The sequence below is a fragment of the Lagenorhynchus albirostris genome, chromosome 17 (genome assembly GCF_949774975.1).
Source record: "Lagenorhynchus albirostris chromosome 17, mLagAlb1.1, whole genome shotgun sequence".
NCBI classification, from domain to species: Eukaryota; Metazoa; Chordata; class Mammalia; order Artiodactyla; family Delphinidae; genus Lagenorhynchus; species Lagenorhynchus albirostris.
In genome coordinates this window covers 57,357,026-57,380,688 of record NC_083111.1, presented here as the reverse complement: position 1 = coordinate 57,380,688, position 23,663 = coordinate 57,357,026, and the positions used below count along the sequence as shown (strand labels likewise).

At 35.9% G+C, this 23,663-nt stretch overlaps 1 protein-coding gene across 3 annotated transcripts in view; it reads left to right on the top strand.

Annotated features, from left to right (window-relative positions):
- The window catches only part of CSMD3 (CUB and Sushi multiple domains 3), a 1,076,690-nt gene that overhangs the window by 695,632 nt on the left and 357,395 nt on the right, over positions 1-23,663 (top strand). The window lies entirely within an intron of this gene.

The window sequence follows — 23,663 nt, the reverse complement described above, 5'->3', positions numbered from 1 at the left end:
GTAACTATTCATATGAACAGATGCAGTTTTAGCAATGCTAGTTTATTTGGACATATTTTATCTCTTCTTAGATTCTTTGTGCTTTTCACTTCATATATCTCTAAAGCCAATTCTCTAGTGCATACTTGTTTAAAAACATCATTTAGTACTCAGCATCGCCAGGTTCATAGAAAGCTTATGTTACAGACAGTGGCCAAATTATGAGTAGGTTGTATTCCAAAAGTTTGTTTCTGCTTCAGTTATTTGGAAGCTAGGTGGTTTTTCCTTGGTACAAGGTTGCAAACAGTGCATTCCCAGAACAAATCATAGATGAGACTTAAAATTTTGTGTCATGTGTAAAACTAATACTAACATTTACTAAAATGACTTACGTATACCTAGGTTATGTAAGAATGTGCCTGACTCTGGACATAAGGCAACTGATAAAGCAATTTTTGGAAACTTACTTTTTGTTTATTTTTTACTATATATTTAATTTTGATCCTATATTTAGTGTATAAATTGGTTAGTGTCTTCCAATCTCTGTTGGTAGAATTTGGTGAAAGTTACCTTAATTCTAGATGTTAGATGAATAATAAATAATGTTTCATTATTTATAATGTTTTCCTGAGAAACCTCTGCATTTATGTTTTAAGGTAATATTTTAACAAAATGAGACAATATAATAACACCATAATATTGTCTTTACAATCTATAAAAGATTATATTATGTACCATTCCAAAAATTCACCTATGCTTTGAAAGTAGGTTTAGAATAATGATTTTATCAGTGAAGATACAATGTCTATAAAAAAACTCAAGGTTTCACACAAACTCAGGGGCATAGCCATGCCTAGCACAATTTCTGAGGCCCAGACTTGCGCTCCATTAACAAAAGCACACCGCTGTCTTTGACTGGCAGCTTCAATAAAGTTGAGAGGGAATCTGGTCTTAATTACAGTTGATACGTAGCTTCAGAAAACTCCTTAGGCTGTCCTCTATTTCAATCAGAGGAAATTTCTTCTATTGTGACCCATTTATCGGGGGTTACTTAAGTGCAGGGAAATTTTTAATTTTAAATTATTTTGTTGAAGTATAGTTGACATACAATATTATATTAGTATGAGGTGTACAACAAAGTGATTTAACATTTATATGCATTACAGATTGATCACCACGATAAGTCTAGTAGCCATCTGTCACCGTACACATTTATTGCAATATTCCTTATGCTGTACATTGCATCCCTGTGCCTTATTTGTTTTATAACTGGAAGTCTGTACCTCTTAAACCCCTTTACATATTTTTCCCACCCACCCCTCCCCCTGGCAGCTGCCAGTTTGTTCTTTGTATCTGTGATTCTATTTCTGTTTTGGTTTGTTTGTTTGTTTTATTTTTTAGATTCCACGTATAAGTGAAATCATATGGTGGTTGTTTCTTTCTCTCTGACTTATTTCACCTAGCATAATACCCTTTAGGTCCATCCACGTTGTCGTAAGTGCAGGGAAATTTGTAGAGGCAGGAGAAGAATCTTGATACCAGTAGAGATTGTAACACCCACTCAGTAATAGGGATTCTTCTCTCTAAGAAGTGGCCTCCATTGCAGGCAGATAGTTCATATTTACTTTTCAGCCTTTCCTAAGCTATGTGATCTTTGGAAAGTTGTTCAGATCTCTCTCCTGCCAAGTTTTCTGAAATGTAAAATGTGGATAATTACATCCATAGTGCAAGACAGCTTATAGCTCTAAGCAATAAAATATATGTAAATCACCTAATGTACCACTCAACAAGTGACACTTGCTCAACAAACCTTAGTCCCTTTTCCTTATGCCTGCAACTCTCTTTACCACCATTCGTTCTCCTAAGGGCCATGATGACTGAGTGGTGAACAGTGATTTTCACCAACCAGCAAGAGAGGAAAGGGAAGAAGAAAAGGAGGAGATGAAAAATTTTAGTGTGCCATCAGCAGCTGAGTACTTCATACACGTAATCTCATTTACTACTTAGTGATCAAGAGGAAAGTTTTACCTTTAAAAAATGCATATATATAATTATGTTTTACATTTTGAAAAAGATAAAAATAATAGGTAAAATGATATTTCAGTGGATATATTTTATATTTAAATGATTATCCTGTAGCTCCACATTGCTGTGGATATGGATATCTGGTCACATTTTTAAGTTGCAATCAAATATTCAAAAAAAAAGTATAAAAAAGTTGATTACTTTGAAAATGAGAAACACTGACTTGTTTTTGGTCAAAAAATAAGTACCTAATTTCCCTTTCTAAAGTTCACATTACAAAAAACACAGGCATTCCCATTGTCATCTTTCTAAATAAAAAAACAAAACCCAAAAAACTTGCATGTCTTCATTAAGCTTCCAAACATACCAGGAACCATGCCAGGTCATGTTGCAAATAAACTAGGAGCTAATGAAAACATTTTGTTTTGGAAAGTAAATTAGCAAGTTAAATATTGGTAATGATTTGTCTTTAGGCAAGAGTCCACACATTTTAAGAAGTCCATACATTTTGAAGTCATTTTAAAGACATTAATTCATTCATCCTTATAGTCTATTTAACACATCTACTTCTATTTCTAATTTTGTGTCATCAATTTTTTATCTGACCTTGGACAAGTAACAACATCTTCCCTTAATCATGAGTGAAGTGAGAAAAATGATAACTCTACATTACACATCTACATATTTTTCTCACTTTTCTAACTTTCTAGATGATATATACTGATGGTTACTTATTGTTTAGTTTTAAAATGAAGGTCAAAAATAAGGGAAACAGGTGAAACGTATACGGGGACTCTGTACTATCGTTATAACCTCTTTGTAAATCTAAAACTATTCTAAAATGAAAATTTTATTAAAAATTCAAAACAGGAAAGGATAAATTGCACTTGAAGAGACAGTTCATCTTTAAACAAAAAATCTGTTTATTTCATCTCAACCTCTGAACTCCCTATACTAAAATTACATATCTCAGATACCCACACAGGTATGTCAAATATGACTGATTTATCAAATTGTATCACCATTGTAGGTACACAGTGCTGTAGAAAGCAAATTATGATTAAGAGATTTCACTAGCTCTCAGACACTACCATTAATTAGTTGGGTGACTTTAAGCAAACATCTTAATTTTCTGTGCTTTTCTTTCCTGGAAAGGATAATGCCAATATGAGTTCTACTCAACCCAAATATTTCTTGTAAATATAACAAAAAATAATAGAAAGTTTCCTTTAATAAATTACATACAGAAATGTATATTTATATTTTTCTTATATAATTATGAGTGAGTGCACTTTCTTGATTTGACAATATAAAAAATCTATAATATCAATAATAACTTATACTTTGATGCTTTATAGTTTTTTAAAATAATTTCCTGCTTCCAAGCTTCAGAAGTAAGCAGAGGAGGTATTATTCCTACTTGACAGCTGAAAAAATGCTGTTACAGAAAGGTTATAAGTAATCAGTGGAAGGTTATGCCAGAAACCAAGTTTCGAACTTTTTAGATTGGTGTTGTGGTATATATACCAGGTGGCATTTCTTTATTATCTTATTTATTGATGCACTATTTTTAAAGACTACCATTTTTTATGGAATAGACCATGGATGAGTAAACTTTTTTTTTTTACTATAAATGCTAGACAGTAAATATTTCAGGCTTTGTGGTCCACACAGTTTCAATGACAAATACTAAATTCTGCCATTGCATTGTGAAAGCAGCAATAGATAATACACAAATGAATAAATGTGTTTGCTTTCCAAAAAAACTTTATCTAGAAAATCAGGCAAGAGGCTGGATGTGGCCCTCAGGCCATAGTTTGCTTATCTCTGCAGCAGAATTACCAAGCTTAGTCAACTTAAATATCCCCTTTGCATTTGGAAATTTACTAGTCATTCATCTCTAAGGAAAGAAGAAAAGATCCTTTTCCCATTCTCTATGTTTTTCGTTGTGGGTTCTTTTCATTAAAGCAGCACATAATTCAGTTATTTCCAAGGGATTTCTAATGTGCTTTTTTTTAATCTTGTTTTTAACATATTTATTGGACTATAATTGCTTTACAATGGTGTGTTAGTTTCTGCTTTATAAAAAGTGAATCAGTTATACATATGTCCCCATATCTCTTCCCTCTTGCATCTCCCTCCCTCCCACCCTCCCTATCCCACCCCTCTAGGTGGTCACAAAGCGACGAGCTGATCTCCCTGTGCTATGCATCTGTTTCCCACTATCTATTTTACGTTTGGTAGTGTATATATGTCCATGCCACTCTTTTAACTTGTTCCAGCTTACTCTTCCCCCTCCCCTTAACCTCAAGTCCATTCGTTAGTAGGTCTACGTCTTTATTCCCATCTTGCCCCTAGGTTCTTCATGACCATTTTTTTTTTTCGTTTTAGATTCCATATATATGTGTTAGCATACGGCATTTATTTTTCTCTTTCTGACTTACTTCACTCTGTATGACAGACTCTAGGTCAATCCACCTCATTACAAATAGCTCAATTTCGTTTCTTTTTTTTTTTTACATCTTTATCGGAGTATAATTGCTTTACAATGGTGTGTTGGTTTCTGCTTTATAACAAAGTGAATCAGTTATACATATACATATGTTCCCATATCTCTTCCCTCTTGCGTCTCCCTCCCTCCCACCCTCCCTATCCCACCCCTCCAGGCAGTCACAAAGCACTCAGCTGATCTCCCTGTACTATGCGTGGCTGAGTAATACTCCATTGTATATATGTGCCACATCTTCTTTATCCATTCATCTGTTGATGGACACTTAGGTTGCTTCCATGTCCTGGCTATTGTAAGTAGAGCTGCAATGAACATTTTTGGTACATGACTCTTTTTTAATTATGGTTTTCTTAGGGTATATGCCCAGTAGTGGGATTGCTGGGTCGTATGGTAGTTCTATTTTTAGTTTTTTAAGGAACCTCCATACTGTTCTCCATAGTGGCTGTAACAATTTACATTTCCACCAACAGCGCAAGAGGGTTCCCTTTTCTCCACACCCTCTCCAGCATTTATTGTTTGTAGATTTTTTGATGATAGCAGTTCTAACTGGTGTGAGGTGATACCTCATTGTAGTTTTGATATGCATTTCTCTAATGATGAATGATGTTGAGCATTCTTTCATGTGTCTGTTGGCATTCTGTATATCTTCTTTGGAGAAATGTCTATTTAGGTCTTCTGCCCATTTTTGGATTGGGTTGTTTGTTTTTTTGATATTGAGCTGCATGAGGGGCTTGTAAATTTTGGAGATTAAGCCTTTGTCAGTTGCTTCATTTGAAAATAGTTTCTCCCATTCTGAGGGTTGTCTGTTCGTCTTGTTTATGGTTTCCTTTGCTGTGCAAAAGCTTTTAAGTTTCATTAGGTCCCATTTGTTTATTTTTGTTTTTATTTCCATTTCTCTAGGAGCTGGGTCAAAAAGGATCTTGCTCTGAATTATGCCATAGAGTGTTCTGCCTATGTTTTCCTCTAAGAGTTTGATAGTGTCTGGCCTTACATTTAGGTATTTAATCCATTTTGAGTTTATTTTTGTGTATGGTGTTAGGGAGTGTTCTAATTTCCTTCTTTTACATGTAGCTGTCCAGTTTTCCCAGCACCACTTATTGAAGAGGCTGTCTTTTCTCCACTGTATATTCTTGCCTCCTTTATCAAAGATAAGGTGACCATATTTGTGTGGGTTTATCTCTGGGCTTTCTATCCTGTTCCATTGATCTATATTTCTGTTTTTGTGCCAGTACCATACTGTCTTGATTACTGTAGCTTTGTAGTATAGTCTGAAGTCAGGGAGCCTGATTCCTCCAGCTCCATTTTTCTTTCTCAAGATTGCTTTGGCTATTCGGGGCCTTTTGTGTTTCCATACAAATTGTGAAATTTTTTGTTCTAGTTCTGTGAAAAATGCCAGTGGTAGTTTGATAGGGATTGCATTGAATCTGTAGACTGCTTTGGGTAGTAAAGTCATTTTCACAGTGTTGATTCTTCCAATCCAAGAACATGGTATATCTCTCCATTTATTGGTATCATCTTTAATTTCTTTAATCAGTGTCTTATACTTTTATGCATATAGGTCTTTTGTCTCCTTAGGTAGATTTATTCCTAGATATTTTATTCTTTTTGTTCCAATGGTAAATGGGAGTGTTTTCTTAATTTCACTTTCAGATTTTTCATCAGTAGTGTATAGGAATGAAAGAGATTTCTGTGCATTAATTCTGTATCCTGCACCTTTACCAAATGCATTGATTAGCTCTAGTAGTTTTCTGGTAGCACCTTTAGGATTCACTAGGTATAGTATAATGTCATCTGCAAACAGTTACAGCTTTACTTCTTTTCCGATTTGGATTCCTTTTATTTCTTTTTCTTCTCTGATTGCTGTGGCTAAAATTTCCAAAACTATGTTGAATAATAGTGGTGAGAGAGGGTAACCTTGTCTTGTTCCTGATCTTAGTGGAAGTGGTTTCAGTTTTTCACCATTGAGTACAATGTTGGCTGTGGGTTTGTCATTTATGGCCTTTATTATGTTGAGGAAGGTTCCCTCTATGCCTACTTTCTGGAGGGTTTTTATCATATATGGGTGTTGAATTTTGTCCAAAGCTTCTCTGCATCTATTGAGATGATCATATGGTTTTTCTCCTTCAATTTGTTTATATGGTATATCACGTTGATTGATTTGGCGTGTTTCTCCTTGGATTTATCCTGTATGGGACTGTCTATGCTTCCTGGACTTGATTAACTATTTCCTTTCCCACATTAGGGAAGTTTTCAACTGTAATCTCTTCAAATATTTTCTCAGTCCCTTTATTTTTCTCTTCTTCTTCTGGAACTGCTATAATTCGAATGTTGGTGCATTTAATGTTGTCCCAGAGGTCTCTGAGACTGTCCTCAATTCTTTTCATTCTTTTTTCTTTATTCATCTCTTCAGTAGTTATTTCCACTATTTTATCTTCCAGGTTACTTATCCGTTCTTCTGCCTCACTTATTCTGCTACTGATCCCTTCTAGAGAATTTTTAATTTCATTTATTGTGTTGTTCATCTCTGTTTGTTTGCTCTTTTTTTCTTCTAGGTCCTTGTTAAACGTTTCTTGTATTTTCTCCATTCTATTTCCAAGATTTTTGATCATCTCTACTATCATTACTCTGAATTCTTTTTCACGTAAACTGCCTATTTCCTCTTCATTTGTTAGGTCTGGTGGGTATTTGCCTTGCTCCTTAATCTGCTGTGAGTTTCTCTGTCTTCTCATTTTGCTTAACTTACTGTATTTGGGGTCTCCTTTTCGCAGGCTGCAGGTTTGTAGTTTCCGTTGTTTTTCGTGTCTGTCCCCAGTGGCTAAGGTTGGTTCAGTGGGTTGTGTAGGCTTCCTGGTGGAGGGGACTAGTGCCTGTGTTCTGGTGGATGAGGCCGGACCTTGTCCTTCTGGTGGGCAGGTCCACATCTGTTGGTGTGTTTTGGGGTGTTTGTGGCCTTATTATGATTTTAGGCAGCCTCTCTGCTAATGGATGGGGTTGTGTTCCTATCTTGCTAGTTGTTTGGCATAGGGTGTCCAGCACTGTAGCTTGCTTGTCATTGAGTGGAGCTGGGTCTAGGCATTGAGAGGGAGATCTCTGGGACATTTTCACCATTTGATATTATGTGGAGCTGGGAGGTCTCTTGTGGACCAGTGTTCTGAACTTGGCTCCCACCTCAGTGGCACAGCCCAGATGCCTGGCTGGAGCACCAAGAGCCTGTCCTTTACACGGTTCAGAATTAAAGGGAGAAAGAAAGAAAGAAAGAAAGAAGAAGATAAAAGGAAGTTATTAAAATAAAAAACTAAAAATAATTATTAAGAAAAAAAAATTTTTTAAGTAATAATAAAAAAAATGGACATGCAGCACCCTAGGACAAATGGTAAAAGTAAAGGTATACAGACAAAATCACACACTGAAGCATACACACACACTCACAAAAAGAGAAAAAGGGAAAAATATATATATATCATTGCTCCCAAAGTCCACCTCCTCAATTTGGGATGATTCATTGTCTATTCAGGTATTCTACAGATGCAGGGTACATCAAGTTGATTGTGGAGATTTAATCCAGTTCTCCTGAGGCTGCTGGGAGAAATTTCCCTGGATTTCTCATGTTTTTACAGAAAGAGTGTTAGGAGTGTGTGTGTGTGTGTGTGTGTGTGTGTGTGTGTGTGTGTACACTGATGCAATTTATGGGTAACCTAATTCACAACCATCTCCAGATCCTTTCATATACCCACATCTTTTCTGAGTACCAAGTCCGTATTCCCAGCTGTGCACTGACCCTCTCCACATGGATGGCCTTCCACAAGCACACCGACTTCACACTCCAAAACAGAACTCATCATCTCTTCCACCAAGTCAGCTCTCCCTTCTGCACTCTTTCATTCAGATATGGCATCATTCTCATCCAGTCATTCAGGCTAGAAACTGTGTCACCTTTTACGTCCTCCTCTCTCTCTTTCTCTCTATCCATATTGGAAAGTCACTGAGACCTACTACCAAAAGCTATTGCTCAAATTTACCACCATTTCCATTCTCATTACCCTTATTTTAGTCCAGTTCTTATTAGTCCTCATAAACGTTACAGCTCAATAATGATAATGTGTGCTAGGCATTGTGTTAAACAATATGTTTCCCTTTATATATTCCTTTTAGAAACCATTTGAGAGAATGTTATTATCCCATTTTATAAACTATCCAGATTAATTATTTAAGTTGGTAAAGAGCTTGAAGTCAGCTTTTTTTCTGATTCCAGCTCATGTTTTCTCAATTACATGTATAATCCTACTATATCATCTCTTCTTTGCTAGCTGGACTTCCTGTTTCCAAATTTCCCTCATCTAATTTATCTTCAATAGCATTACTAATTATAATCCTTTTTGTAGATGAGTAACAAATTACTACAAATTTAACAGTTTAAAACAGCACATTTACTTTCTCTTGGTTTCTGTGGGTAGCGAGTATGGGTGTGGTTTAACTGGGTCCTCTCTTAGGGTCTCACAAGATGTTGACCAGGGCTGAATTCTCACCCGACGTTCAGTATTCTCTTCCAAATTCACATTGTTATTGGAAGTAATCAGTTCTTTGTGGTTACAGGACTGAGAGCTTCAGTTCTTTGCTCAATTCCTAGGGACCATCCACAGTTCCTTGCCATGTGAACTTCCCTAGCTCAGATGCTTCCTTCATCAAAACATCAAGGAAAGTCTGTCCAGTGAGTCTCTAGCAAGATGCAGTTTTGCATAATGTTATAAAATCACAGGAGTAATGAGAAGCAAGTCTCAGGTCCCACTTAACTCAAGGGGAGGGTACTGTACTAAGGCATGAATGCCAAAAGGTGGGTATAATGGGAGGTTCACCTTAAAGTTGACACCAAGTAACCTTAGATCAGATCATCTGTCTATTCCCTGCATAAATCGGTAGGTGATTTCTCATGCCTATTAGATACAGTTGAAATTCCAGAGTCCCTTCTTAGGTTGGCTTTACTGCCCTCTTTTTAGTTATTCCCCTATATGCATCCTGGAATACATTGACAAGATGCCACATGCCATTCCCAAACACTCCAAGCACTTTCTACTTTTTAAGATGCTAAGGATGTGTTGAGGTCTACTCTATATGCAAATGATCAAACTCTCACTTGTGTTGGCACAAGCAAACAAATAATGTCTTTATCTCTAAGAAGGTACATGCAAAGATACAGTGAGAGAAAGCACTGAAAGCATTGTTCAGTGGCTGGAGGAGGCTTTGCATTTTAATCTGTTGAGCTGTTATTTCTACCACCACACCGTAGATAAAGATGCCATTATCTCTCATTATTTAGTTATTATTGTAATAGCCCAAACAGACTCTAGTCTCCATTCTTGTCCCTTTTCCCCAAACTAAATACTAGAGTCAGAATGAACTTCCTATGATACAAATTTGATGATGTCACTCTCTTGTTTAAAATTCTACCATTGTTCTCCATTGCCCTCAAATTAAATTCTGAATGTTACCCTCTTACTCCTATCCACCCCATAAGTTCACCTAAATGATTTATTCTTCAGACTCATCTTATTTACCCATCATAATATGGAGCCTTTCTTGACCTTTAAAAAGTGTTGGATGTCCTTCCTACAGGCTGCATGTGCTTTTCTGTATTTACCCTTTCCGGGATTCATAATGCTGTATTGACTTGCCTTTTTATCTATATCAGTGTTTAGCATATAGAGAGCTTTCAGTAAACTTGTTGAGTTGATAAAGAAATGAATATATAATAGGGGCAAAGCTCCTTTGTTTTTACATTTTCAATTTACTAACTTTAACATAAACAAAACTGTACTCCAGAGGTACTCTATTCAGCCTAACACCAATAAAGAACTATACCTTTTCAGCCTGGACCATCACACTATTCCTTAGTCTATAATGCATTTGCTGTGTAGATATTAACACAGAACCCCTCAAGTCTAATAAGTAAATCAACCAACCAATGAACAATAAATAAATTTATCTTTTTTTGTTTCTATCATAATTTTAAGCTCTAAGAGGAGGCTAATAATTATGAAACAAAAGATAAATTTATAAAAATTGAATATGGTGAAAAAATATAGTACTTCATATCTGTATATGGAATAAATCTTTCCCAATATGTAGTGAAATTCAGAGCTCAACAAGGAGACTGGCTGACTTTTTTTTCCCCCTAATGGAATGAAAAGGAAGGGAAAATATATGCCTGATAGAAACTGAGTATCCACAATTTTCACTGTAAACATATTAATAATATTTGAAGCAGGTTAGATTGGGAGCAAATTTTTGCTATATGTAAATATGAACCATAAAAAAGAAGCCAGTGTAAATGGGAAAAGACAATGCACATTTCTTATTTAATATAACTACATTGAGGACTGTGAGCTTAAATTCTTCTCATTCATTTAGGATTTATAAACAAATGGATTTATGGAGAGCCTTTTATAATCTAAGTGAGTAATATAATCTAAGTAAGCTCCTGAACTTACTTTATTATACTGTAGTTGGCAAGTGAATACATGCTGTTTTATCTGATGGCTGTGACGCCATTGAAGGTAACGGCTGTATCTCAGTTATCTTTGTACCTCCTGTGTGTTTGCCATAATCTCTGGCATATTACAGGTGCCCATTCTGAGCATAAGACAGTATAAAGTTAATTCACCATGTGACCATCATGAAACAAGTTAGAGTAGATCGTGACTTACTTATAATGGTGATTCACTCACAACAAGACTCATTGAAATGATCCTCTGTGTTATTAGAGTCTCAGATTTATTTGGACAAATTAAAAAAAAATTTTTTTTGAGAACCTAAAATAGCAGACTTGTAAAAACACTTCATTTCCCTTATATGTCCTCATGCTCTGACTATAAATCTTGTTGCAAGCCAAAATTTGCCTGCCAATTGGAAAGTCAGAAGATGTTAGTTCTGGGATTACATAGAGGATACAGACTTCTTTAGAGAGAGTTGAATTACAAAGAGGAGCAGGAAGTGGAGTATGTACTGGAATCTGTGCTTCAGGGTCACATCCTTAAAGCAATTGCAACAGTAAGAGTCTCACTTTAGAATCACAAAAGTACCAGAGGCACTTGCTTTCTCTGCAACCTCTAAGTGACCTCTTACTGCTTTTGTGGAGAATTATGCCCATGTTCAGAAATACCTACAGCATGCTAGTTCTTCACCTGTGTCTATAAACTTAACCTAGACGTATTGGGAAACATGCTGAAAAAGGGAGAAATGATTAAACCTGTAAGTGATTTAAAGAAAAATAAATGCAGTATTATTAACCTGGAAAACGTGAAATTCATCGGCTTTGCATTAGACAAAGTAATTTTGGTTTTTAGTTTAATATGTCTTTTTATTTTTTAATATGTCTTTACTTAATTAGAAAGTGATTTGTCCCTAGCACATATTAGTGCCAGGTAAGAAATATTTTACCTGAGGTAATAATAAAAGCTAATATTTGCTGTGTGTTTACTACATGCCTGGCATGGTCATATAAGGTTTGAATAAGGACACTGAGGCATAGGGAGGTTAAGTAATTTATATTAAGAATTTTTATTTGAAGCTGATTATATTGGGAGCAAATTTTTTGCTATATGTAAATATGAGCCATAAAGAATAAAAGCATTAAATAAGCCAGTGTCATGATATTCTGTACATATCCCCAAACTGGTTCTTGCTTACAACAGTGACATCTGTAGCTCTCAGGAAATGCTATCTTTGGCAGTGCGGATAACTGGAGGAGATAGTTAAATGTTATTGTTACTTGTAACTGAATTACATTTTGATGCCCTGTCTCAGGAGAGGGTAGGATTTAACTGAAGTTGCAATAGATTGAGAGTACCTAAAAGCCTTTGAAAGTAGAAGGAAAGGTCATTGTTACATAAGGCAAATACATTTTAAAATTAATTCTAATTCTATGTTTTTTGTAAAGTCCATGTGTCTGTTTTGTGTATATGTGTGTATAGATTTTTTTTTTTATTTCAGCCTCATAATATTGAAAATAACACCAAAAATATGTATGTTATTAGTACAGAGGTTGATTCCTAATAAATGTTTTTATTATTTGTCATCTGGTAATACACTTAGCTAAGATATGTTCAAATGTACCTAGCGCTTTGAAAACAGACAAAAGCACACTGGGACAGAATAGAACTATCTATTAGTAACTGTGCATTGTGCTAAGGAACCAATCTGCCTTAAGTTCAGTGGCACTAATTGGGGGTAGGTTTAGGGTGAATCCATGAGAGTAGGACAGTGATTATTCTACCTAGTAAATGCATTCAGCCCCTAATCAAGGGTATGTAATAAAATGAATTTCACTTTTTTCATCCTTATTTCTGTTTTTTAACTGTTTTCTCTTCAGCTCAAGTTTACCAATCTCAAATCCAGCTCCTTCACTACAGGGCAAATCAGCTGAAGTCATCTTCCTTTGTTTAATATACCAAGACAATTGTTGCCATGGAAATAATATAATGTTATAAAATAAGCATTGTAAGTTAAATCTAGAATCAAGAAGGGACATATGGGTCAGGTATGAGAGAGTGTGCTTATTTAAATAAACAATAGCCTCGGTAATCATAAAAAATCTCAAGGTAAATTACTGAGAAAACACGAAGGAAAGTGAACTTCAAGCTTTGGGAAGTTATTTGCAGAATTTAAATATTGCCCTTCAAGCAGGTGTTTTAAAGGAAAGGAGTTAGGGGATTATTAAACCTCCCACAAACTAAATTTCTGGCTGCAAGCCATTTTCTACATCTCTGTATTGTACCCGAGTACCCTCTTTGTAGCTGTCTTTGAATACCAGTTCAATTATTGGTATGCTCGATGTATAGATAACATTTTTCTCTTCATGTGTTTTAATCAGTCTACAAAAACTGTGTTTCTAAAGGTTATGGATAGTTTTTATTTCATGCGTTTTACTACACCTTTCTGAATTTGCACTAGTTAATGTTCTATTATGCTTGGCTACAGAATTCTGCAGGCGTAAAATAATAACCATTTCTTACCTTGTAAAATTGGAATCTCAACTGAGCCTAATCACAGTTTTCTAAAAATAAATCCTGGGTTTTGTTTGTCCTGAAAAACTTTTTATTTATTTTCAGATTTAAAAATTATAATGATAAAAACATTATCTGTTTTTCTGATAATGTAAGATTATTATAATGTTCAATTATGTTCAGTTATGGTATTTGAAACCACTTAATGCCATTTACCTGTGTAAAAACATTACATGAGGGCTTCACCACCATATCATCTCCCTGTAAAAGGAAAAGGAAAGCCAGGTTATACATTTTTCTCCTTGGAAAATTTGTAGAAAAACTCCTCTGATTATGGTCTAGGCTGTGTATGCCACCTTATCCCAAATTTTTTAAATGCATCTAATAAATATTCATTCAATATTTGTTCCATGGTATTTTAAAAAAACATCCTGCCTTCTTCTTTCTAAACAAGAGCAAATAAAAACTATCTGGTGAATTTTATAAAACTACAAACTCTCCACTTCCCTGGTAAGAGTCTCTCCTCTCTTACATCATCCCAACGCAACCACTCTTCCCCAGGAATCAAGATTACTGCACTGGTCAGCCATGATCAATAATGAAACCATGTATTACCCTCAGATGTGTGGGGTTAAAACAAAAAGTTGAGATTCTCTGATGAAGAGAGAATAATGCAGTCCTTATTTTCTTGTGAGCTTGGAAAATATTAACGTGCTATTATAGGTTTTTTCCTAAAGTACAATTTCAAGGATATCATCACTAAATCTATCATTTTCTTTCTTTCTTTCTCTCTTTCTTTCTTTCTGTATAGTCCCCTCTCTGAAACATCCTCATTTGATTACATTTCACTTATTGATCTCAAATGCCTTCCTTGTAAATGTACGAAGAAATACCTAAAGAGAATCAAGCAGGAATAAAGACAACATGCAAATTTCTGAAGACTTAATGAGCATCAAGGGATTTATGAGTTGTTGATTAGTCAAAACCAAATAGCCTAAATTTGAAAATCATATCTTTAAAGAATTTTCAGTTTTTTAGTAGTCTGCCAAAAGCTATAATGGAGAAAGAAGAGAAATAATATTGTTGAGTGTTTATAATGTACATGGCAGTGCACCTGGTACTATAAGGTTTTTCTCTCATTTACTTACAATATCTTATTACCTGTATTGAGAAAGCAGTGTCCAAAGAGGTGAAGTAATTTACATTGTGTCTCAGCTAGCAAGTAAAGTATAGATCTGTCTGTCTTCCAGATCTTGTAGTCCATATTCTTTGCTTCATACTTTATTGGAAATTTTCCAGCATTGTAATAATAACACAGTCAAGTAACATTACCATTTTGAAAAGCGTGTTGCCATTCTGTGAACATTATTTGTTTTCATTTTCTTCAGGGGAAAAAAGAGAATGGTTTGGGGATTGAAAATAAAATTATGGAATTTGCCAAGGAATTTTTCTTTGAATTTGTTTACTTAATTTTCAGGTTAAGTATTTCTATGGTATTTAATCCATTCCCAGTTTTTGAAGGCTTTTAAGAACTTTTTATTCGTTATATGCATTGTCCATAGAAATGTTAATAAAAATAACAAGAATCAAATTACAATGAATATTGTGATATGATCTAGCTAGGGTTAGAATTATTATTTTTGGACATAGGTAATGATATAACATTGAATACTTTCAAAAACTTTAATATTTATTGCTTATGATATTTTTATCCCTTAGGAATATGTCCCACTCCCCCAAAAATTGCTGTTCATATTAATGGAGTGAGTTCTCTCATTAAGCTCTCTGACATTTTAGCTTTGGGAAACTCTAAACCCAAGCCTTTGAAAGTTAGTCTTCATTCATTCGATCATCTCTTCATTCATCTATTCATTAACTCACCAAACTTAGAGTGACAACACTGTTTGGCATGCTGTGTTAGGTGATGGTGATATAACCAAGGTAATTAGATATTAGTCATTATTTTGTTAGAAAACTTTGATGGGTTTGATATATTTATCTGTTCTACCACCCAAGCAAAAATTAAATCAATCCAACAAATACTTAGTGAGCACTGAGTTGGCTTACACAGGTAAAAAAACAAATACTTAGTGAGCACTGAGTTGGCTTACACAGGTAAAAAATACTAGAACCCCTTCCATTAGGAAGGGGTTCTAGTATCTGATACATAAGCTCATGGGCCAGAGTGGTAAGATTGAATAGGAGGGGGTAGTTTTAAGAACTGAGAATGTTTGTGCTAGAGATCTTCAGAATGTTTGATCATAAACCCTCCTTAATTTTCGCAAGTTACATGCAACAGCAGTTATTGCCAATTCCTGGAATCAATTTAGTGTAACGTCTCCAATTCAGAAGCAGAATCTTGGCTTCCCAATCAGAATTCACAGAACTCCTCTTTTGTATGCTTTTCCACTGCTTTTATATCATAGCCAGACCTCAGACCATTCCAAGAGCCAACTTCATCTTGAGTGTACCACAAAGAGAGAATAGGGAGAAATCCACACTACTTGTGTGACATGGTCTCCATGTTCCAGACAGAGGAGAATTCCAACTGAATACACAATCTGGAAATCATGGGAGAGCTCCAGGCTGAGAAATAATTTACAGATTTTCTGTATATAGATGCTATTGAAAGCCATGGGATTGGATGAAATAAGCAAGGGAGTAAATATAGATTGAGAAGAAGCCAAGCTCTGACCTCACCAATGTTTAGGAATCTGGGAGATGAAGAAGAACTAGCAAAGGAGACTGAGAAGGAGGGGTATGTAACATAGGAGAAACACAAGTAGAGACTGATGTCCTAAAGGCTAAGGAAGAAAGAAAGCGTTTCAAGGAGAAAGGAGTAATCCCTGGCTCAAATGCTGCTGAAAAGTTAAGTTAGATGAGGGGTACAAATATACACCAAAATGTGAAAGTCATTGGTGAACTTGACAAATGCAGTTTTAATGAACTGACAGGGTAAATGTTTGAGAAAATGGGAGGAGAATTGCAGGGTGAATATAGACAACTCACTTTGAGGAGTTTTCCTGGAAAGAAGATCCGTGTAATGTAGTGGTAGCTCAAGGGGAATGTTGGATCAAGAGTTTTTTCCCCAAACTTTTTACGATAGTACCTTTCAGACTTGCTTCAAAGATGAAAAAATAGAATGTCCATATAGGTACCATAGAAGTTTAACAATTGTTGAATATTGCCATATTTGTTTTTATATTATTTTTTCTGCAAAATTTGAAGTTATTTTACAGACATCAGATATTTCATCCCAGAATATTTTAAGATGCTTTTCTAAAAATAAGGCCATCCTCCTACATAATTTTAACACCATTACCACACCTGGAATCATTTAAGGTCCAGTCCATATTCAAATTTCCCCCAGTTTTTCCACACACATTCATTTATTTTTTTCAAATTAGGGTCCAAATCAAGGTCAGGCTGATATTTGGTTGTTATGATTCTTTAGTCTCTTATTATTTTTTCCTGTAACATGACTTTTTGAAGAGACTGAGCCACTTGTCATGCAAAATATTCCATATTCCAGATTTTTCTGATTATTTCCTTATTGTTTCATTTAACTTTTTTGGTTAGACCACTTTTCCATTCCTACTCCACCCCCACCCCTTTGCTATTTGTCCTGTAAAGAGCAGGCTAGGTCTAAACACTTGATTAGTTTTTGGTTAAACTTTTTTTTTTTTTTAAACCATAGTCGTTTGTGGGAGACGCTTGTACAACATTTTATATCTTATTATGTGTTATATAAAACCTAGATATTCCACTATTATGAACGCTGTCAGATCACATGCTTGAAGAGTTTTTTTTTAATAAAGTAGAAGAAAAATGCCATATTTTATATGCTAATGAAAGTGATCCAGTGAAGTGGAAACACTGATAAGGAGGAGAAATTGATTGCAAATTAGTAGAGCTCTGTCTTTGCATAAGAAAGAATAATGTACAAGCAGAGGTGCAGTACAATGTACAAACCTTAGGAACACAAATGATCACCCCAAGTGATGGGTCACAGGAAAAAGCAGAGAATGTAGGCACAGACACTGGTGGGTGGGATAATGTAGTGCTGTGCTAATAGAAACTTGTAAGAAGTTTGCTTTTGATTAGTTTTCTCTGTGAAGTAGATGGCCACCATCATTAGCTGAGAGAAGGGTGGAGGAGGAGGCACTGTATCTTTTTTTTTTTTTTTTTTTGCGGTACGCGGGCCTCTCACTGCTGTGGCCTCTCCCGTTGCGGAGCACAGGCTCTGGACGCGCAGGCTCAGCGGCCATGGCTCATGGGCCCAGCCGCTTCACGGCATGTGGGATCCTCCCAGACCGGGGCACAAACCCGTGTCCCCTGCATCGGCAGGCGGACTCTCAACCACTGCGCCACCAGGGAAGCCCGGCACTGTATCTTTGAGAAGAGAAATGAAGGTACGAAATAGTTATAAAAGAGTGGGAGAGTGAATGGATTTGGAAATATCGAAAGCACGAAGAAATAAGACAAGAGTCACGTTTTGAGTGTGACAATGAGCCAGGAGCTTAAATCCTGTCAAGGAATGAAAAGGGTGGTAGGTGACTGCAACAGGAGAAGTACAGTCTGATAATATGTTATTGGAAGCCTGGAATGAGCGAAGGAATGAACAATGATGAGCAGTAAGCAATCCTACTTCACCTTCAGGCCAGTAGGAAGTCAAGTATGGGAGGGAAAACAGCTACTACTTGACAGCAGAGAAAGCAATGAAATGAATAAAGCAGCTGTTGAGCTTACCAAGAATTGATCTAGGATTTCACATATATGTCATCCTCACAGAAATCCTGTGTAGGTACTCACTTTATAGATTCAGAAGCTGAGGCACAGAGAGGTTAAATAAAATGTCATGCAGTTGATAAGTGAAAGAATCAGAAATCATAGTTCGCAATCTGATTTCATGATTTCTGTGAATCATGTTGATTCAGCTGCCTATGTACATAAAGATTATCCAAACCAAAATAGAGGTACAAATCATAGAATTATTTGAAATGAACTGAGCCCCAGAAGAATTGGTTGTAAGCATTAACCATGAATATGACTTGTAATATATGCAGGCATAATTACAGACTCAGTATGAACACTCCTTTCTAGAATATTGATAAAACTTTTAGCCAGGAGTAACTTTAGTTAATCCCTTCATTATGGCTTGGGTCTCCATCTTTCTTTATGGTCCTTGCTCTTTGTTGCCACATCATCTGTGTCTATACTCCATGATGGTACAGATTGTGCTAGTTGCTTTTAAGTTCTGTGGTACTTAAAGCTCAAAGAATTTGGGAACCCTGTCTAAGAAGAATAATGCAAAGTTTTGAATGTAAACTTAGGCACACAGCCTTGGAAGGAACCTGTGCACATGAGGGGCCCTAAAACTTAAGCTCCATTGGTAAATCTGGTTTGGGATAATTCCTGCTGGTATTCTGATTGCAGAAAAGTTGCAGTTTCTCCTTTTTCAAAGACATGATACCACTCTTTAAAATATCAGCCTTCTGTCTTGACTAGGACTTAATAACCATATTCTATTCCTTGTTCTGTTTCTATTTCTGTTCCTAATTGCTCTTTCTCAATTTGGGTTAACTTGAGAGTTATAAGAAATTGAAGACTTCTGGGTAATTCTTTTACAATATGAAAGTCCTCTGCTCTCAACAGTCATTCTTTCATAGTCTGAATCTTATATGCCATGATGTCAGGCAGGAAAAAGTATCTTTGCACTGATTCTTTTTTTTTTAAACATAGATGACTCTTCCATCTTCATCCAGAGCACTTTCCTTAGTAGTCTTAACTCTCTTGTCAGGAGATCTTTCTTCCTTTTCCTATCACTCCTAATCCATGCATTGGCTACTTTCCTGAGTAACTGCTATTGAATTACTTCATGCTCTTGCTTCAAATAATTGGCATGGTAGAAAAACTTTGAAATTTCAAGTTAGAGGATCTGGAGTTAAGTAATAACTTACCACTTACTAGCTATGTTATCTTGAACAACCACTCTGTATTCTGGCCTCAATAACGTGTAATCAAAAGGAAGACAATGCTTACCTTTGTGTAAGACTCAGTCAGAAGTATCTTACAGATAATCCCGCTGAACCCTAAGTGTTAGAGCTCTTTGATCATAGGTATTCCAGATTCACAAGTAACTACTTTATCCAGCATGAGCCTGTTGTTCAGAGGTAGCTGAGGCTGGATGGATTTCAGAAGCCGCAGCAGCAGATGGAGCCCCAATTCAGTGCTCCCCTCAGGCCTCTAGTTTGCTGGTCCCTCTCCTCCTAACCTCATGTTGAACTCGTGTTCCAATTTCCCCTCCTGAATTTTGACTTCAACTACGACCACTCCAATTTATCAGGCACATTTTTATATATGTCAGCCTCAAAGGCAGAGTTGGAATAGAGGCCTGATGGATATCAGGTTTCATTACCTTTTCTCCCACAAATTTCTTCTGTTCCTGTATAAATATATGGATGCAAAGAGGTACACAAAGGACTCTTCTAGCTCAGTCCCACCAGTAACTGCAAACATGTGTGTTGAAGGAAACGAAAAGAAAAGTTAAAGGAAAGGTGAAAGTTCTTTCTTCATCTGCATTGTCTGAGTTGAAAGCCAAGACATGGTCCTTTAAACACATATACATACTTAAGTTTCTTAGTGGATTCCTGTTTCCACGAATCAGTTTTCATTCTGAAGGTTTGGGTTAGAAAGGAATCCCTAGTGTACACTGTGATAGATAGTAAAAGTCATAATCGTTGAAATCAACTGGTCAATGTAATGGTCCTAGGATTTGGCTCATAGAAAGCAGAGAAGGACAGGTTAACTGCATGTGCCCTGGCAGTGGAATTTGTTTTTTTTTAAAAATCTGAAATTTTTAGTTTTCGACCTTCAGGGATCAATGTGGAATGTGTCCTTTTAAACAACAGATGAGAGACTCTTTATTCAGTGAGATAATTATGGATTTGAAATTGCTATGTGCTCTATTAATGAACCGGAATATTTTTAGCTGTTGCGGGTTGTTTTCTCCGAGGCGTACTTACACATAATCTACCCCGAATTGCAAAAGCTTCACTTGTGCTTAAAACACTAATTCATGCTCTTCCTCACTCTATTTTAATAATGGCCAGGGCCAGAAGTATGCATGTTTAGAGAAGTGGTAATTTTTTTAGTGTGAAAAAATAAAGTCAGTTGGCTTATATTATAGCATAAGTATTAATGTTTTGCCTAAAGAAGAAAAACTGTAAGTCAATATTATTTTCTCCTTGTGCTGAAACATGGGAGATCAAGTTTGTATATATTAATGTTAGTCTACTCCTCTCCCAACTACACATAATCTGTATTATTTTGTTGTGAAAATTTTATACATATATTACTATCAAATTCTTCAAGGAAAACAAGCCTGTAAGGAAACAGCTCTACTGTATAGTAGATTTCCACATAGGTCATGTGGGTGAAGCTTGTCTGTGGTCTGACCTAACTCTTGACAGAATGTCCTGGGGTTCTTTCTGGAAGAAGGGGAGGTAAGCAGCCTGGTAAGGAGTTGGCATGAGGTGGTTTCTCATTCATCTCCCTAGTTTCAGTTGAGCCAGGACTTTTTGCTGCTCCCCTTTTAGGGTACATTTGCAAGCTTCTGGATAAGCCTTGGCTGGCTATACTTTAGAGTTAGCTCCTCAGTGGCAGAGTGACCTGAACCCATGCCATCTGTCATCTGGCCTCTTTGGTTTAATGTCATCTGTGGGACAAGGGATACAAGGAGTTGGCATTATGCTGATCTTATGTTTCCTGTATAAGTAATAAACTGAATCCATTTGGACTTGCTGTCTCCTTACCAGCCAAATCTATGGAAGAGTGGCAAGACAACCCATTAGCTGCAGTAGTGACCCTTTAACACTGCTTCTGAGGGACTGCTTGGCCACTTGACAATGCCATAACCCATTAATGCCATTAACCCATGTTCTGAAATCAAGCATTCAGTAAATGCCTATAGTTTATTTATCTTATAGGATAGGGATGCTGTGTAGTGGGAATATATGCAGCACAGGCATTTTCAGGATGTGTATGTTGATGTCATGTATTTCCATGACAGGAACAGCAAAACGGGAACAACACTAAAAAATACCATTATCATACGTGAGGATAAAATAACACCATAATAGATACCATTTATTGAGTGTATACCAGATACATGGCTCTGTTCCAAATCCATTACATGTGCTAACTGCTTTAATCCTAAAAACAAAACTGCATTTGGTACTATAATTATCCTCATTTTGCAGATGAAGACACACGAGATTAAGTAACTTGCTCGAGGTCACATAGGTAGAACCCAGGTGAGAACCCAGGTGTTTGGACTCTAGACTCATTTTTAATTACTGTAGTATGTTGTGCCTCTAGTTAATGAATGTGAAGTACACCAAACATTGCCATTTCAATGGCAGCTCAAAGAAGCTTTGTGGCCATTCTTCATGGAAATAATCTGCTCCTAATACTAAATAACCGGAGAATGAGGTTTTCTTTCCTTAATTCCAGAGATAATAAATTGCTTGTGCCTTCTAGTGAAAACAAGACTTATACTTAGTTCCCATAAATATTATTTTCTTCTACAGATGGAATTTATATAACAGAATACATTAATTTCACTCTTCCTTTATTATATTTTGTTTATGATAGCTCCGATATCCCTAGGGACTCTCGGTATATATAGTTGTGAGCTTTTATACATATATATAGTTGTGAGCTTTTACACTATATATATGTGAAAGCTACCCCAGAATACCACCACTCTTTCTCATACAGCTTATAGTATGTAGGTTATAATTGTCTTTCTTTAAGAGTCATATTTGGTGACAGCCTATTATAGATTTTGCAATTAGTAGTTACATTACTGGTTACATTTTATGATATGCACACATTCTATATCTTGTCCAAAGTGACTGTAAAAATATTTTATTTGAACCTTTTTGCTTCAGGTTAAGGTAGTTTTCAGCATGCTTCTAGGTACCAATTACAGTCCTATCTTAACTATCTGGAAAAATCAACAAACTCTCAATTAAAATGGTCAGGTTCAATAATTTCATGACTATTGCTTTTGGCATTTAAAAAGACATTTCAGGAAATGTGTTTAGATTGTCAATAGGTTAACTCTTGAGAATAAAAGCCCATATTTGTTCAACTTTTGTGAAACACCATACTGTCATGGTTCAGAGCTCCTAAATTAATTTCATGTACTGTGGGTTCTGACAGTTCAAGTTCATGTGTTTTATGATAGAATTTGGTATACTACATTTTGCATTGATCTATACACACACACAAAAAGGATTTACTACTGTTAAATTTCAGCTCAAAATTTGTTCAGGAAATATAATGTTTTTTATTTATTTTATTTATTTTATTTTTATTTTTTACATTTTTTATTGGAGTATAATTGCTATACAATGGTGTGTTAGTTTCTGCTTTATAACATAGTGAATCAGTTATACATATACATATATCCCCATATCTCTTCCCTCTTGCGTCTCCCTCCCTCCCACCCTCCCTATCCCACCCTTCTAGCTGGTCACAAAGCACTGAGCTGATCTCCCTGTGCTATGCGACTCTTCCCACTAGCTATCTATTTTAGATTTGATAATGTATATATGTCCATGCCACTCTCTCACTTTGTTCCAGCTAATCCTTCCCCATCCCCGTGTCCTCAAATCCATTCTCTAGTAGGTCTGCGTCTTTATTGCCGTTTTGCTCCTAGGTTCTTCATGACCATTTTTTTTTTTTTTAGATTCCATATATATATATGTGTTAGCATATGGTATTTGTTTTTCTCTTTCTGACATACTTCACTCTGTATGACAGACTATAGGTCCATCCAGCTCACTACAAATAACTCAATTTCGTTCCTTTTTATGGCTGAGTAATATTCCATTGTATATATGTGCCATATCTTCTTTATCCATTTATCTGTCGATGGACACTTAGGTTGCTTCCATGTCCTGGCTGTTGTAAATAGATCTCCAATGAACATTGTGGTACATGACTCTTTTTGAATTATGGTTTTCTCAGGGTATATGCCCAGTAGTGGGATTGCTGGGTCGTATGGTAGTTCTATTTTTAGTTTTTTAAGGAACCTCCATACTGTTCTCCATGGTGGCTGTATCAATTTACATTCCCAACTA